Source organism: Canis lupus, chromosome 19 (assembly GCF_003254725.2).
Source record: "Canis lupus dingo isolate Sandy chromosome 19, ASM325472v2, whole genome shotgun sequence".
Taxonomy (NCBI): domain Eukaryota; kingdom Metazoa; phylum Chordata; class Mammalia; order Carnivora; family Canidae; genus Canis; species Canis lupus.
Window position 1 is genome coordinate 30512346 of NC_064261.1, and position 16826 is coordinate 30529171.

At 50.6% G+C, this 16826-nt stretch overlaps 2 long non-coding RNA genes across 3 annotated transcripts in view; one reads left to right on the top strand and one right to left on the bottom strand.

Moving 5' to 3' along the window:
• LOC112647852 (uncharacterized) overlaps window positions 1-16826 on the bottom strand; it is a 53452-nt gene that overhangs the window by 25559 nt on the left and 11067 nt on the right. The window lies entirely within an intron of this gene.
• LOC112647853 (uncharacterized) lies at window positions 6342-12180 on the top strand. Its single transcript, XR_003128534.3, has 2 exons — window positions 6342-6490; window positions 9556-12180. It is a non-coding gene; the product is annotated as an uncharacterized LOC112647853 (long non-coding RNA).

A 16826-nucleotide genomic window follows, 5' to 3' on the forward strand; every position in this document is an offset into this window, starting at 1 on the left:
AAAACAGTGAGTAATGTGGGCAATAAACACAGGATGCAAACCTGGCCCGCGGTGGGACTGACGTGATAGGGTGTTCTCTGGCTCACGCTGGCCCCTCGAGAAAGACCCACGCTTGTTCAGCAATCAGTCACCCCTGGAGAGGGCACAGGTTAATGAATCATTGCACATTCGGCCCTAAAGGGGGGCACTGCGGGTTTCGACTCACCTTATGAGCCACCGCAGTGTTCCACAGCTTTTCCCTTGCCAATGATTTGAAAAGCTTCTGTGTTCACTCTGATACACTCACTCACCATCCTCATTGCCGCACACTCTTTATTCAGTTCCTCGGCACTGGAGACCCACTCGCAGCCCGACACCATCGTTTGGCCCAGACCCCCGCTGGAGCTACAGCTCTACCCAGAGACAACCCATAGCTGCACACACCTGCAGTCACGTGTGTACCTGTGCCCAGAGAGAGAGGCCTCTCGACCACACACATGCATGTGCATACATGAGGCCTGCAGGCACACTAGGTACACACCCAGCAGTACACGCTGGGAAAGGAGTACAAGCCTACTGGAGCCCGGCCGGGGGGCACAGGATGGCCAGAGTCACAGCAGAGCCCTACTCCCCATTTCCCCCCAACCTTTGCAGCCAGCCTCTGCTTCCACCACGCACTCCAGCCCCTCCAGGCCTTTGCTCACGTTGTTAAGTGCCCACCTATCTTCTCAAGGCTTAATCATTGCCTCTACGAAGCAAGAGCCTCATCAGAGCTCCCACAGTAAGAAAAATCTAGGTTATATCGGTCACGAATAATCTCCAAATCCTAAGAGGTTTAGACAGTCAGTGGGGCAGGGGGAGGGGGCGGGCGACTCTTCTCCACACAATCACTCAGGGACCCAGGCTGCCAGCAGCACCACCACCGCCTTGTACTTTCACCAACTACGATGTCTTCACTGGCTGTGGCAGGGCAAGACAGAAGCCTCAGGTCAAAGCAAGGTGCGTCACCCGCATTCACGTTGCATTGGCCAGAGTTAGTCACACGGGCCATCTCTCCACAAAAGGGCAGAGAATCATGGTCTTCTACATTTGCTACCGCTGTTGTCGCAAATTAACACAAACTTGGTGGCTGAAACCAGCATATATTTACTCTGTTATAGTTTTGGAAGTGAAGTCCAAAATGAGTCTTGAAGGCTAAAATCACGGTGTCAGCAGGGCTGGTTCTTTCTGAGGACTCCAGGGGCACCCATGCTCCTTCCTCCATCTTCAGAGCCAGCAGGACAACATCTCTCCTCTCTGATCTTCCTTCTCCCTCTTACAAGGAACCTATGTCCCCCTGGATAATCCAGGACAGTCTCCCTTCTCAAAATCCTTCATTTATCCACATCTGCAAAGCCCCTGATGTCACATGAGGTAACATTGAAAGGTTTAGGGGATAGGACATGGTCACTCTTCTATCTGCCACGGTGTTCCAGAAACCAGAACTAGTACACAGGATTTTGTGGGCACCCGTCATCGCCTCTGCCATTCAGCGCTCCTCTCCTGTCTTGTCCGTGCTCGCACAACCCCTCTCAAGCAGCAGGTGAGCTCTGAAAGGGCAAGAGGTGGCAGGGAGCTTCCCTGCCCATCAGGTGCCCGGCGCAGAGCAGAGGCCTGGGAAAGTTTGCAGGAAGGGAGAGAGAAAGGAAAATATGAATGAATTTGGCAAGATCAAGAGGTGTGTGAGAACAGAAAAGGCAAGAGAGAAAGTAGGCGGACCCTAATGAGTCTAGAGGCCATCAGAGCATGTGAGGCCAATCAGGAAGCGAACTGCCCTGGAGTGGAGGGTTCAGAGGGATGCGTGGGCACTTCACACCCAGACTTGGAGGAATGGTGAGGAACGGTGAGTGGGAAAAGTTAGGAAAGAAAGGATGGGAGGAGGCAGGAGACAAAAGGCCCTAGTCTGAGCCCGGCACTGGGCTGGGTATTATCACACAGGGGCTCCAGGACACCTTTGCAGGCAGCACAGCAGAGACAAGGGGATGGGGACTCAAGGACACATCCCCGATCCAAGTTCACACGGCTGGACAGTGGCCGGGCAAGAATTTACAGCCCTGTTCGGCTGGTTCCAAAACCAGCTGCCATCCCAGGACACCCAGCTCCGTGCCAAGGTTTGCCACAGTTGCAATCAGCTTGGTGTCCCCACCTCTTTAGGATCTCAGGCCCTTTATCTGTAAAATGAAGCAGTCAGTCTGGAAGACCTCCAAGCTCCCTCTCAGCTCCACCCTCCTGGGGTCCACGGACAGATCTAGTTCATCAGGACCGGTTTCCTGGAGGGATGGGGGGGTCTGAACTTCTTCCCACTGACAACAGACATACAGTTCCTTTTATGTTGCCAAGAGACAATCCAGGGCAAGGAGGGAGAGGCTCATGGCAGAGATGACTCCATGCCCCAAAAATGAGAATCACAGCAGCCCACGAGATTGTGCAAGCTGCCCGCGAGGCTGCCAGTCGGCCCTGGCCTGGAGGAGGGTTGTTTACACTCCCAAGTATGTGCTTGCAGTTAACTCTGTGGCCGAGTGCACAGCCCTTAGGGCTGCCAGGAGCGTCTGTGTGGGGACAACAGGGATGGGCCTCGCCAAGCCCTTTATCCCAGATACCAGACACCTGTTCGTTTGTTCGTTCCTTCCTTCCCTCCTTCATTCATTCATGTCCTCATTCATTCCCTGAGTGTTTGCCAGGCATTATGCAAGGCACTGGGCATATGGAGGTAAACAAGACAATGTCTTGATGAGTCTCTAGGACCTGAGAACCTCGAAGAACACTGTGAGGGACTAAATATAGATAATGACCCTCCCAGCAAGGTTGGTGCAATAGTAAAGGTATGTGCCTGGAGGTCAGGGAACACAGGGCAGGGGACTTCGGTATCTTCCTATGGAAAATATTTAACTAATAGTTTAAAAAAAAATCAAAGCAAGATAGTAAGTCTATACTCAGTGACCTTTAAAAAACACGTCTTTTCTTGTGAATGCCTATAGGTGAGAATGTCACATTCAGTTTTCTTTGAATTCCACTTGAGGCCTCAGTCATTTTGAAAACTCCCTGTCTGCCAGGGCCATGCAAAGGTCCTGGGGTTTGTACAGATACCCATCATCTCAGAGGGCATGCTCTTCGGTAGCCAGTGGCTGCTGCTGTATGCCAGCTTGGAGGTTCAGGACACTGGGGTATGGCTGTGACTCTAGTTTTTGTGGACCGTGAGCTTTAGGAAATCATAGCAATGTCCTGAGGTGTGGCTATTCAGGGGGCTGACGTCCCACCTCTGGGACCTGGGGCCCCTTTTCAGGTGGTAGGAACCTTCCCCCTGCCGTCTTACGATTCCTCCTACTGTTTTACCGAGACTGCCTTCATGTTTTCTCTCTCGAGCTTTCTTTTTCACAAATAAATAAATAACTACACAGGGAAAAATGTTGCCTTCAAACAGCTTCTGGTTGGGTCCTGCAAATGCCCCCTGGGACTCCGGAGTAGGGAGGAGTCTGGCTACAAACCTGGGGACACTGAGAGGGAAAATACAAGGGAGAAAACACAAAGTCATATTTTAATAAATGATGTCTTGTGCCATTATCTACTTTTGTTTATCATTTCTTTAGCATATGTTCTAGAAATCAAGCCAAAAGATCAACACATTTTAAAGAATTGTTTAAAGTTGCTTTTCTAAAGGTTTACACCCATTCACACTCCTCCCAACTGTGTGCCAGCATTTCCTCTTTCCATTTTTTTTTTTTTTTTTTTAGATTTTATTTATTTAACAGAGACAGCACAAGCAGGTAGGGTGGCAAAGGGAGAGGGAGAAGCAGACTCTCCACTGAGCAGGGAGCCGACCCCGGGCTGGATCCTCAAGATCAAGACCTGAGCCAAAAGCAGATGTTTAACCAACTGAGCCACCCAGGGGCCGCTAGCCCTTCATCTTTCACTCCTCTATCATCCACATCAAGTCTAAGGGTTGGTTTTCTTTTCTTTTTTTTTTAATCTTTGACAATTTTGTTTTCAATATTCATGTCACTGGTTGATTTTACAAGTATAACTTTATTCTCAACGCTTCTTTTTTTTTTTTCACTCCTTTTAAAGAAACAAGTTTCTGGGAAAGTAGGGGTGGATAGCCCCCAGAGGTGCCTCAGATTGCTAAGGTCACTTCTAATGCATCCTCGGGGATGTCCTGCTTCACCTGGGCACCTTCTGCACCTTGTCTGAGTGTGGAATTCCACCTGCCGCTTCCAGACCCTACACACCAGCCCATCTCCAGAAAGTTTCCCGGGTCTTCCTCTTTCCGTGGGTTGCCCGAGATCCTCGCTCATACCTGTGCTCTTCTATCCCCCACCTTATGCACTGTTGGGGGGAAGTCTTGCCTGCGTGCTGTGGGCCTTGCTGGTTTCTCCACGGCAGGTGGAATCATGCCTGTTGCCGGGGGTGGGAGTGAGCAAGACACAAGGGAAAGGCCAGAAAGTGCCCAGCAAGCACTTGGCACTTGGTCCATGGTCAGTGAATTTCAGCTATTATACTGTTACTATTACTATTATTATTCTCCTTCTGTCTCTGAAAGGCAAGGGAGTGGCTTTTATCTCTGCATCTTTGGTTGCTGGCCCAGAATGTCAAAGTAAATCAATCAAAGTGCTTATTGGGTTTCTCTGCCCTTGGCTCCGGCTTGCCGTCTGCAAGACTGGGATGTGAGGAGCGCTACCTCCTCCCGCAGCCAACCTGACCCTTCTCCCCACGTGGCCGCTCACCGTCCCTCACCAGCACCTGCTGGAGGTGGGGGAGGTACCCTGGGGAAATTGGTTCCCAGCATCCCTTGCTTCCAGGGATGGCCACCTGACCCACTCCTGGCCCATGAGACGCCAGCAGGGAGCTCCTGGGAGACCCTCCACTTTCCTGATGGAGCCAAGGCAGCTATCTTGTCTCCTTGAGGTGATGAGTAGGCTTCTTTGTGTCAGGGATGTGTGGAGAGGTGGAAAGAGCCCAAGCCTTGTTGGCATCACCAGCAGCTGACCAAGACCTGCAACCACCCATGTCCAGAATTCTTAATTTGTTAGAAAAATAAAACTGTTTAAGCTATGGCAAGTGGCTGTTCCGTGAAGCCAAAGGCATTTCTGATACCTACAAGCTTGCTTTAGACGTTCATCAAATATTACAGCCCTTCTCTGCCTTTCCTTTTTGTCCTTTCCCTTGAAAAAGGAAAGCTGAGGAGCCCTAGGAAGCACCAGGGGCCTGCTCCACCTAGGCACCTGTCACCTTCTCTACCCCAGAGAGGGGCTGGAGTCATGGAGCCCTGAAGGCCGAGACCAGACGCACAGGGCTCGGCGGTGCAGCCAAGGAGAGGGTGGGTGGGAAGGCACCCGCTGGCCACCGGGGCTCATCTTGTGTGGGGGCCCAGCTCCCTGCCAACCGAGAGATGGGGCTGCCTCTGGCAGTAGCCACAGAAGGAGAGACAGGGCTCCCGGGTCTTGGACTCATCCAGATTCCCACCCTCCCCCCTCCTAGCAGGGGAACAAAGAGGCTGCCCTTGCTCAGCCCTAGGAACTAATACTTACTAGTATCTATTATGTACCGGACTCTCTGCATTTCGGGAGAGCCCTTTGATATAGGACTTCTCATCCCCCTTGATACAGGACGTCTCATCCCCGTCCCTAAAGGAGGAAACCGAAGGACAGAGGGGCCACATAACTCTCCCAAGGTCACACCCCTGGGAAAAGGAAGAATTTGGGCTCCCTCCCAGAGATAACCCCACAATGGGCGATGTTATTTCAGAGGCTGCCTTATTTGCTATCTCGCATGCAAGCGCTCTTTAACCCCCCACCCCCGCCCAGTGCCGTGGTCCCGGCCCTGCCTGCCCCCTCCCCGAAGACCCTCCCTACTCCGCGGCCATCTGCTTCCAGCTTCCAGACCCGGGCCTCCTCGGCTCTAATCCTGAGTCACGACCACTTGTTGAGAGCACGCAGCCCTATTTTGCAACAGCCCTGAGAGACGGTGTCCTCCTCCCGGCTTTCCAGACGGGAAAACTGAGGCTCAGAGAGGCGCCCGCCGCACCGCCAGAAGAGCTGGGGACGGGCCACAGGGGTCGTATCCAGGTGAAGGTCGCGCCTCCCCGTTGCCCGGCCTGGCCCCTTCCCTCCTCCCCCGCCCTTGGCCCTGCAAATTGGCTTTGACCTCTTCTTGCCCCTGCCTTTGAGCTTCTAGGCATTCAGGGCGACACCACAGACGGCGCGGGAGCAGGCCCCACCCCGGCCCCGCCCCGCCCCACCCCGGCCCGGCCCCGGCCCCGCCCCGGCCCCGGCCCCGCCCCCGGCCCCGCCCCGCCCCCGGCCCCGCCCCCGCAGGCGCGGCCGCCTCCGGGATCTGTTTGCACAGTCGGGGCGCTCGCTCCGCACCCCACCTCCGGAAGCAAAGCACCACGAGGTCATCTGTTTACTCTGGGATTAGCGGCTCCCAGCGGGAGCCCTTTTCCTCGGAGATGAAAAGAAAGCGGACAATCTGTCAGGTAAACAGGCGACATTGTTCCCCGCGATGTCAGGGCCCCTTGGCGGCCGCCTTTGAGGTCGCTGGCTCCCCGGCGCACGGAGAGCGCTTACTCCAAGGAAGTGAGAGGCCCGGGCTGGCCCTGTGGGGACGGAGGGCCCGGACACGATTGCTGACTTCCCTGCACAGCGCTCTCTGCCCTGGCCTCTCCCCTCTCCGTGCGTGTCCAACAAGCCGGGCACGGAGCCACTGCCACAGATGGGGAAACTGAGGCTGGTGGCGGCCCCCCCCCCCAAAATAGAAGAGTGCTCCCTGCATTCCAGCAGGTGTCCGCTGGAAGGAAAGCAAGACCTCTGCTCTCATCACCGCCTCACTCTCCGGATTAGGGGTAGCAGGACGCCAGAGAACTGGTGGAACATTATTTCTAGACTTGGTGCCTCTGGTGGGTAGTGGGGGACACTTGGGAACCATCTCCATCCCCACCAACAGACTTCAGTCTCACAGGAGCTTGGAATGTTTAAACAGCTGGACAATGTCCCTCTGACATTTAACATCTTTGGAAGAAGGGAAGTGTGGAGGCCCCGCTCACAAGCACGTGTGTGTGCACGCCTGGGAGCCAGGATGCCCAAGTTCCACACAAGCTCTGCCCCCAGTTTGCTCTGTGATCCCAGGCAAGCCACTTGCCCTCTCTGGGCTGCAGGGTTTTTGTTCATCAAACAAGACATAAGGTGCTCTCCATGGGCCCTTCCCCTCTGACAGCAGGGATGTCTGGGGAGGGCACAGGCCTCCACTTAGGAGGAGCAGATGGAAGAGGGTAAGCAGCCCTTCTGGGAAGGAGGGGGCTGCTTGAGCCCCATGCCCACCTCTGATGCTCAGGGCACCGGTGAGGCACTGCGAGCGGGTACCCGGGGCCCGGTGGCAAAGCTCCAGGCAGTGTCCTGCCATGGGAAGAGAGCACTGTCGTGCGGTGTTAAGATCACAGGCCTACGAGCCCTCTGACCAGGTCTAGTTCCCAGCCTGTCGCTCGCCAGAAGCCCAACCTCAGGCAAGTGACGCACAGCTTCCTGGCCTGTGAAATGATACCCGTGGGGCCTCCACCCCAGCCTGCCTGAGTCTCCCGGATGGAAGGGTCCTGAGTGAGCAAGAACTGGGCCGTACTCGATACCGCCACCACCATTAGTGGTGACCACCATTAGGTCCCACCACCCAGGCCCCCTCTGCCATTGGTCTATCCCAAAAGATTCATCCTCCCTGTCGTCCAGATGCCAGGTCACCCTTCAGCCTGGAGGGGACAGAGCCACAGCATAGAATAATCTGATTATTCTCCTAAAGTACAGGAAGAGCTGAAAGAAGGCTGGGTGGAAAAGACTCAGAGCCCTGGCCTGACAGAGCAGGCGTCTACCAACCACAAAACTGCCTCCAGGATGAGCCCAGGCGCCGCCTGGACCTCGACTTGGTCTCTCGAGGGCAGCAATGGGCCAGACGTGTGCCCAACCCCCCACTCCTAGCCAGGCACCCGCTCTCAACCAAACCTGAGCCTAATATGCTCCAGCAGGAAAGAAACTGGAGGCCAGGGATGCCTGGGTGGCTCCGTGGTTGAGCATCTGCCTTTGGTTCAGGTCGTGATCCCTGGGTCCCGGACGGAGTCCCGCATCAGGCTCCCCGGGAGAGCCTGCTTCTCCCTCTGTCTGTGTGTCTGCCTCTTTCTGTGTGTCTCTCATGAATAAATAAATAAAATCTTAAGAAAAAGAAAGAAAGAAAAGAAAGAAAGAAAGAAAGAAAGAAAAGAAAGAAAGAAGAAAGAAAGAAAGAAAGAAAGAAAGAAAGAAAGAAAGAAAGAAAGAAAGAAACTGGAGGCCAGAATGTTCTCACCACCCTATTCCAGGGTCCAGAGCCAGTCCCTGGTGACCTGGAGGGAGAGGGGATACCAGAAGGGAGCTCAGCCCCACCTCCGAGGCTTCCTGGGACTGCATAAGGGCAAGCTCCCCGCCCCCTCCAACCAGGCTCTGTCCCTCCCAGGTCCCCCAGCTGAGCTGTGCGTGAGCCGTGTGTCCCTGGGCTAGTGAGTTGCTTTCTCTGAGGCTCATCTCACCATACAGATGGACATTTGAGGGAATGAGTCTTTTGCTTGTGGAAATCCAGGCCTCCCATCCACACTTCTCCCCTTTTTAGGTCACGGAAACAAGGTCAAAACCTGCCCCCAAGGACCCTGGTGTTTCAGGAGTCCTAGTATTTGGAGAGAGACTCAGATGCAGGTGCCAGAGACGTTTCTAGCTGCAGTTGAAACACATCTATACTCAGAGATATACTGCAAACGCCTCTCATTCCTCACTTTCCTTTTTTTTTTTTTTCTTGTAAAGGTCTCCCCAGCAGATCTGTTTTTAATTGGATTCAACTGGATTTAACGTGGTCCCAAGACTTTTCTGGGACCTGGATCCTCCTGCACCATTCCACCACATTGATGCCCACCACCTTACAAGGCAGCTCATTCTATAGCCCAACATTTCTGACTTCTGGAAAGTGCTTCTTTACTAGATGCTTGCCTGTCTTCCTGCAGCTTCTATCTGTCAGCCAGATTCTGGCTGCCAGACAGCTGTGCTGCAGTTGCAGGCATGTCGGGGGAGTGGGAGGGCCGGCTGGGGTCAGACCACACACCTGGAATTTGCAAGCCAGTGACTTCGCCCACCAGCTAAATGACACACCCCATTAGATTTACCTTTCCTGTGCCTCAGTTCCCTCATCTATAAAGTGGGGATGATAAGATTCAGTGCAGAAGATTGCTGTGGGGTCCTAGTGAGACGACACAAGGAAAGCTTTTGTTTTTATTTTTTAAAGATTTTATTTATTTATTTGATAGAGATATAGCAGCAGCAGAGGGAGAGGGAGAGGGAGAAGCAGGCGCCCCCCTGAGCAGAGAGCCCTACACAGGGCTCGATTCCAGAACCCTGGGATCATGACCTGAGCCGAAGGCAGACGCTTAACTAACTGAGCCACCCAGGAGTCTCTAAGGAAAGCTTTTAGCTCACTGCCCAGTACCACAGTAATTATTTGCTGCTCTGGCTCTTATTTCTTCTTTCGTATCTGCAGTGCCTTGGAAAGAACTGAGGGCTCCAGTCATACACCATCACCTCGCTACTATCAAAAATAGAAGCTCATCACAATGAAGAAACGAGCAAGTCCACCTTCATTCATTCCACCGGTACTTGTCGTTGAGTACCTAGCTCTGACTAGCTCTGTGCTGGCTACTCTCCTAGGTCCACAGTTCACACTAAGAGAAGGACCTAAATTTTCGGGAAGTACTTCATGAAAACAGGGCTACATGGAAGTCACTCTTTGCCTCTACTTTTGCCGTCTGTGAAATGGGTGGAGCAGAACGAGTGCTCACCTCCCAGACCCAGCCTACAGACTGCCAAGTGGCCTGGAACGTGGGAGGCCACAAGGAAAGTTGGCTGCACTGAGGCTGCCACGGTCCTGCTTGCTAGGAGCATTAGGATGATGACTGTTCCTGAAATCCAGGGAATGTTTTTCTTTTTCCACAGAAGACCCAAACAGCTCGGTATGTATTAAATCAGGTCCCAAGAATCCGGCCCAGCTAAAAGCCTCACCCAGGGCAGCCAGGACTGGCTGGGGCTGGAACAGGAGGCCAACAGCACACCAGTTCTTGGACTACATCCAAAGCCAGCCAGGCAGCAGAGACAGGAGGTTTGCTGAATGCACATTATCTGCTACCATCATCTCTCAGGAATGGTATCCAAGGCCCCAACGAAGCCATTTTTCTCTGAGGCAGCTTAACTGCTTGGTAAAGGAAAGGGTGGTTCTAACTCTGAACTCAACTGGGTATTTCCAACTCCTGAGCCCCTCAGAAAACCTGATGTCAACAATCTTCTTGCTCCTCTTCCTCTTAGTTCAGGTCACATGGTACCTACCTGTAGCCTGAACTACACAACAGGGGTTATAGCCAAGAGGACTTAGGTCAGGTCTGGCTCTGTGAGTGGCCCTTGGGGGCAGGTAACAGTCTGACACTCAGACTCCTGGGGAGCTTTTGGGTCCCTTAAGACAAGGTCAGAAGTGCTTAGGCTTCAAAGTCAGGCCACCTGGCTCCTGGTCCGGGCCTTGCCACTCACCAGCGCATGACCTTAGGCAGGTCACGTAACTTCCCTGAGCCTCCATTGCACTTCTGTGGATTGGTGGCAAGCAGTCTTTTGAAAAACTGGGAGGGGGCACCTGGGTGGCTTAGTGGTTGAGCATATGCCTTTGGCTCAGGTTGTGATCCTGGGGTTCCGGGATCAAGTCCCATATCAGGCTCCCAGCAGGGAGCCTGCTTCTCCTTCTGACTATTTCTCTGACTCTCATGAGTAGATCAATAAAATGTTTAGGGAAAAAAAAAAAAAAAAGGAAAAGAAAAGAAAAACTGGGAGGACTTGAAGGAACACCAGCCTGGAACACCAAAGACCCACAGAGCTACCACTTCCCTCCCCAGAGCTTCAGAAAGGATTGTACCTGGAGCAGTGGGCCAGTGTTTTGCTCTCCACCTGCTAGATGCCATTATATGTGTATTGGGGAATGTGGGAGCATGAACAGGCCCCAAAAGGACCCAGAAGAAAGGAGCAAGACTCAACAGAGGGCTAGGGCCTGGGGAGGCTGACTTTTATGTGAAGGAGGAGAAAGGGGCTTGGCTGCTGTGTGCTTTACTTTTCAGGAGCTTTCAAGAACCTTCCAGAACCCTCAGGGGTGAGTCTGAACTCTTGCTTGAGGAAAACAAGAGAAAGCTTAGAAAATGAGTGGCCAGGGGAGTGGGCCAGTGAATCACTGAGGACGTGTGCCACCGAGGTTGGGCAGGGACTGAATGGAAGACCCAATGGGGTGTGGGGCCTCACGTGGGAACTGACCAGGATCAACGGTGCTCAGCTCAGAGATTCATCACAAACAAGGAAGACCCAGTCCTTGCCCTTGGTTACTTGGGACTCTGATGCCAATTCAGTAGTTCATGCTTGGTGAGTCTCAGCGTTACGTGGGCAACTGACATGAATACAGCAGACCAAGACTCCTGTTTCTGGAAAGATGGAGTAGATGTTCTTTCTTCTATTCCACCCTCTGAGTACAACTAAAAACCCTGAACGTTGCAGAGAGAACAAAGAGAAGAGGACTCTGAAGAGTGGAGAGAAGGCCAGCTGGCTAAGGACCCTGGGACCGAGGTGCCACATGGTGGCGAATTGGCCGGGTGTTTTTTTTTTTTCTTTTGCTTCATAGAGCCCAGATTTGAACCAAAAGAGTCAACAACTCAGCAACACCAATGGACACACACACAAACAAAAAATTGTCGCAACAAAAGCCTACTCTCATTAACCACAAGACCAGGAAGGGGGCGGGGCGGGCAGCATAGCAAGAGAGAAAACTTTTTTTTTTTAACTGTGGTAAAACATACATAACCCAAAATAAGCCACCTTAACCATTTTTGTAGTCTGGTGGCATCAAGCACGTTCACACTGTTGTGCAACCATCACCACCATCCTTCTCCAGAAATGGTTTATCTCGCTTAGCATATCATCCTCAAGGCTTTACCACATCGTAGCGTGTGCCAGAATGTCCTTCCTTTTTAAGGCTGAACACTAGCCCGTTGCGTGTATCTGCACCACATTTCATCTAGACACCTATCAGTGGACACTTGGGTTTCCTCTGTGTTTGGGCTGTTGTAAATAATGTTGCTATGAACACTGGTGTTCAAGACTCTGCTTTTAATTCTCTTACGTACATCCCCAGAAGTGAGATTGCTGGATCCTATGGTAATTCTATATTTAATTTTTTGAGAAGACATGACGCAGCAGAGCAGCTACACCATTTACATTCCCACCAACAAAGCACAAAGTTCCAGTTTCCCCATCATCTCCAGTGCTTGTTTTCTGGTTGTGGTTGTTGTTGTTGTTGTTGTTTTAATAGCAGTTGTCCTAAGAGGTGCGAGATGGTATCGCATTGTGGTTTTGATTTGCATTTCCCTGAGGACAAGTGCTGTGGAGTTTGTTTTTATTGGCTATTTGTATATCTTCTTTGGAAATACGCCCTTTCAAATCCTCTTCCCGTTTTTTAAAATCAGGTGGTTTGTTGTTGTTGTTGTTGTTGTTGAGTTGTAGGTATTCTTATGTATTCTGGATATGAACCTCTCATCAGATCTATGACTTGCAAATATCTCCTCCCATTGTGTGGGCTGCCTCTATATCATTCTGTTGGTTGTGCCCTTTGAGGTCGTGTTTCATTTCAATGAATTCCAATTTATCTATTTTCTCTTTTGTTGTCAGTGCTTCTGGTGTCATCATATCTGAGAAACCATTGGTAAATAAGTCCAATGTCACGAAGATTTCCCCCATGTTTTCCTCTAGGAGTTTTATAGTTTTAGTCCTTATCCTTTGGTCTTTGGTATCCATTTGGAGTTAGTTTATGCGTATGGGTTAAGATTCCAACTTCACTCTTTCATATCTGGATATCCAATTTTCCCAACACTATTTGTCAAAAATCATTTATTCCCTGTTGAATGGTCTTGGCATCTTTGCTGAAAATCATTTGACCATGTAGTTGGGGGATTATTAAGACAGAAGACTTTCGGTCAGTAACCATTCTACTCTGGTCAAATGCCACAGCGGGAGAAAATAGCCCCACCACACCCTTGCCAGCAAAAGCCATTTGAGAGCCTAGATTTCCACTCTGGCTGTGATGTGGAGCCCCATTATCTTGCTAGGTATGCAGGACTTTTCTTCCCACCTTGACACTTCCCCCACCTTTCTAAAAAAGACTTTTTTAAAGTAATCTTTACACCCAACGCAGGACTTGAACTCCCAACCCCAAGATTAAGTCACAATCTCTATCGAACAAGCCAGCCAGGCACCCCCTCCACTATTTGTTTGTTTGTTTTAAGATTTTTTAAAAAGTTCCCTTCTGACTCATGGATTATTTTTTTATTTTGAGTTTGAGTCCACTCGGGTCAGAGAAAATATTCTGTAGGATTTGAATTCTTTTAAACTTATTGAGGTTTTCTTATGGTCCAGGATATGATCTATATTAATTCAATGGGCAAGTATTCTGCTTTGTTGGGTGGCGTGTTCAGTCAGATCCTGGTGGTTGATGGTGTTGAGTCATTCTGTATCTTTGCTGATTTGCTGTCTAGTTGTCCGCTGAGAGAGGAGTGTTGGCCTCTCCAATGGCATTTGTAGATTTATCTGCTTCTTCTTTGAGTTCTGTCATTTGTCAGCTCACATATTTTGCAGCTCTGTTGTTTGGTGCATCCATATTTAGGTTTGCTATGTCGTCTTGATGGATTGACTCTTTTATTGTTACATAATGTCCCTCTTTGTCTCCAAGAACTTTCCTTGCTCTGAAGTTTATTTTGATATTCATATAGCCATTTCTGCTTTCCTTTGGTGAATACTTTCATGATTCATCCTTTTCAAACCTTTAACCTTCGACTTACTTATATTGCTATATTTGAAGGGGATTTCTTCTAGGCCACATATAGTTGGGTTCTGTTTTATAATCAACTCTGCCCATCTCTGTCAGTTAATTGGTAATATTTAGATCTTTTAGGTTTAATGTAACTGTTGATATTTAGGGCTTGAGTTTGCCATTTTATTTTTTGTTTTAGTTTGTACTGGGTTTTTTTTTTCCTGTTTTTTTTTTTTTCCTTCCTTCCTGTAGGTTACTTGAACATTTTTAGAATTCCACTTTGACTTATCTGTAGTGCTTTTGAGTATATCTTTTTGTAAAGCATTTTTAGTGGTTGCTCTGAAGGGATGGTGTCCAGAGAGGCTAGAGGGTTCTCTGCCTACACTCTCCCTGTCCCACCATATTCTGGCTGTCTTCTCTGTGTTGGCCAAGTGGAAGTCCTTATGGTAGATCCTGTTGACTGTTTATAGGTCTCCTGCTATTGCTTTGCGGGGTTGAGGAGTTTTCTCCTGAACAGGGCCCCTGAGTGGTCTGTCATCTGTTCTTGGGCCTGGATTTTGAGGAAGCCATGCCTTATCAGAGCCCCATCAAGGCCATCCTGCTTAGAATGGATAAGCTCTGGCTTCGATGCCCTCCTGGTGCAATTGCCATGCATTCAACTCATGACCTCACTCACTTAATTATGGACTAGCCATACCTGAAATTGTTCTACTAAGCTGTGTGATTCTTTGTGCGTGTGTGTGGTGTGTGTGTGACTGACTCTTGAATTGAGAGAATATGGCTGGCCATGTGACCTTCTGAATTGCTGCCTATGTCATGACGTGAGGAAGAAGCTTTGTCATTAATAGTATGGAGCCATGTACACAGGGACATGGTAGCCACTTGCTCAGCCATCTGTAAATGTCAATCTGAGAATGTCTCCCTTTCTCCATCTATAATAACCCATGCATGGATTCACTCATTTATTCCACAGCACCCACTCTGGGCTAGGCCTGGGAGTTTGGTAGGATTCAGAGGAAGTGAGTCCACCATCCCAATGACATCTTGCCACCCTTTAGAATGCACTTGAAGATCATCATGAGCAAGTGACCATGGCCGTGGGCACTCAAACCTTCATGTATAGAAGGAAACATTGGCTGGGGGTAAAGATAAGAGTAAAGTATAAAGGGATCTCTACAGGAGAGCCACATGCTCACCTCTCTCATGATTCACTGTCTCCCCTTCCAGTCCTCCAGCCAAGCTGAGGCCAGGTCTCCCCAGCTCATAGCCCCCAGCCTCCATGTCCAGCAGGTAGCATTTGCCCAGGTTGTCCTTGCCTGTCCAAATGTCCACAAGAAAACTAAGGAGAACCAGATTCCTGGCCCCACATGCTGTGCAATCCTGTTCCTGTCACTGTTTCTGAGCCTTTTAGATAATAAGAAGGGCTGGACTGGATATTCCTGAGACCAGAGCTCTGTGCAAAACAAATTCCCATTAAAGTGTTGTGAGCTTAAAGTCACACCTTGTAGGGAAGGAAGGTAAGGCTGTCTTTTTAGAGACCTGTCCCCTGCCCTCTAATGAATGCAAGGACAGTGCTTAATCCAGAGGAGCTGAGTGGCAAGCTGCAAAGCTAGTTCTCCACAGCCAGCTTGGCCTTTGCCTTCACTCATTCATGCACTCATCAAGCACAGTTTCATATTGGGAATATAGCAATTGACAAAGGAGAGTCTTGTATTCTAGTAGGGAGTATATCCGTGTCCATATTCCTAGCATGAGAAGAGTTATAATGGGGAAGCTTAACACAAGAGGATTCAACTACTGTGGTGGTTAGGGGAGCCTCCCTGGGAGGTGTCATTTCAAGAGAGACCTGAAGGACTAACAGGAGTTAGCTAGGTGATGTCGGGAAAGCACAGAAAGTTCACTCTGGGGAAAGGGAACAGCATGTGCAAATGTCTGGAGACAAGATCGCTCCCTCTGGGGCAAGCCAGCTGCCATGTTGTGAGGACACTCAAGCAGGCTTCTGAGAGGCCCATGTAGTGAGAATGGAAACCTCCTGCCGTGTCTCCTCCCTTTATGATAGAGTAGCTACACCCAGGTATCTACTTCCTCACCTTCCATACACTTCTTAAACCACTTGGTCTGATTTTTTTCCTGTTCTCACACCCAATCCATCAAAATGGTCTGGCCAAGGCTCCCTGTCACCCTCTGGTTACTAGGCCTGTGGAGCACTCAAGGTAATCCTCATTTACTCACCCCCTCTGTGACCTTCAACATGGCATTCCCTACCCCAACCCACTAGAGACCCCTTTCCTAGTTCCATGAGGCCTCCAGTGCTCAAGCTTTCCCTAGGTCCCTCAGCTTCCCTCTCTTCTCTGGTCTGTGCCTGTTATGGGGCACACTCTCCCACTCTTGCTGCTAGGCATCTCAAAGCCATAAGCCAGCTCTGTCTTCTTTCCTTGGCTCCAGATCTGCACACCACCTGTCCCCTGGATGGTTCTCAATGGCTCTCCTTCAGACACCTGAGTTTGTCATCATCCCCTGAGGTCTGCTTCACCACCTGGCTCCCAGGCTTGCTCAGTGGTATCACCTGGCTACTCTGCTGCCCCAAGTGGGAGTGGAGGGATCAGCTTGACTCTCCTTCCCCTTTACTCCCCACTTCCAAGTTACCAAGCTCTATCATCTTCCTTCACCCCTAGATTTCTCTCAGATCTTTTTCTCTCTACCTGCACTGCCACCTCCCTGGCCAGTCCTCCAGGTCTCCCACCTGAGTGTTGCAGGAGCCCCTTCACTGCTGCCTCTACCTACTCCCTTGTGCCTACTCAGATCCCAGTCCATCCCACACATCCCAGAGTGCCCTTCATGAAGAAGCACTGTGTCACACCTCTGCTTGACAACCTCTGATGCTCCCCAGGGCTTTAGGTTTAAGGCCATCCTCCTCCCCTGGCCCA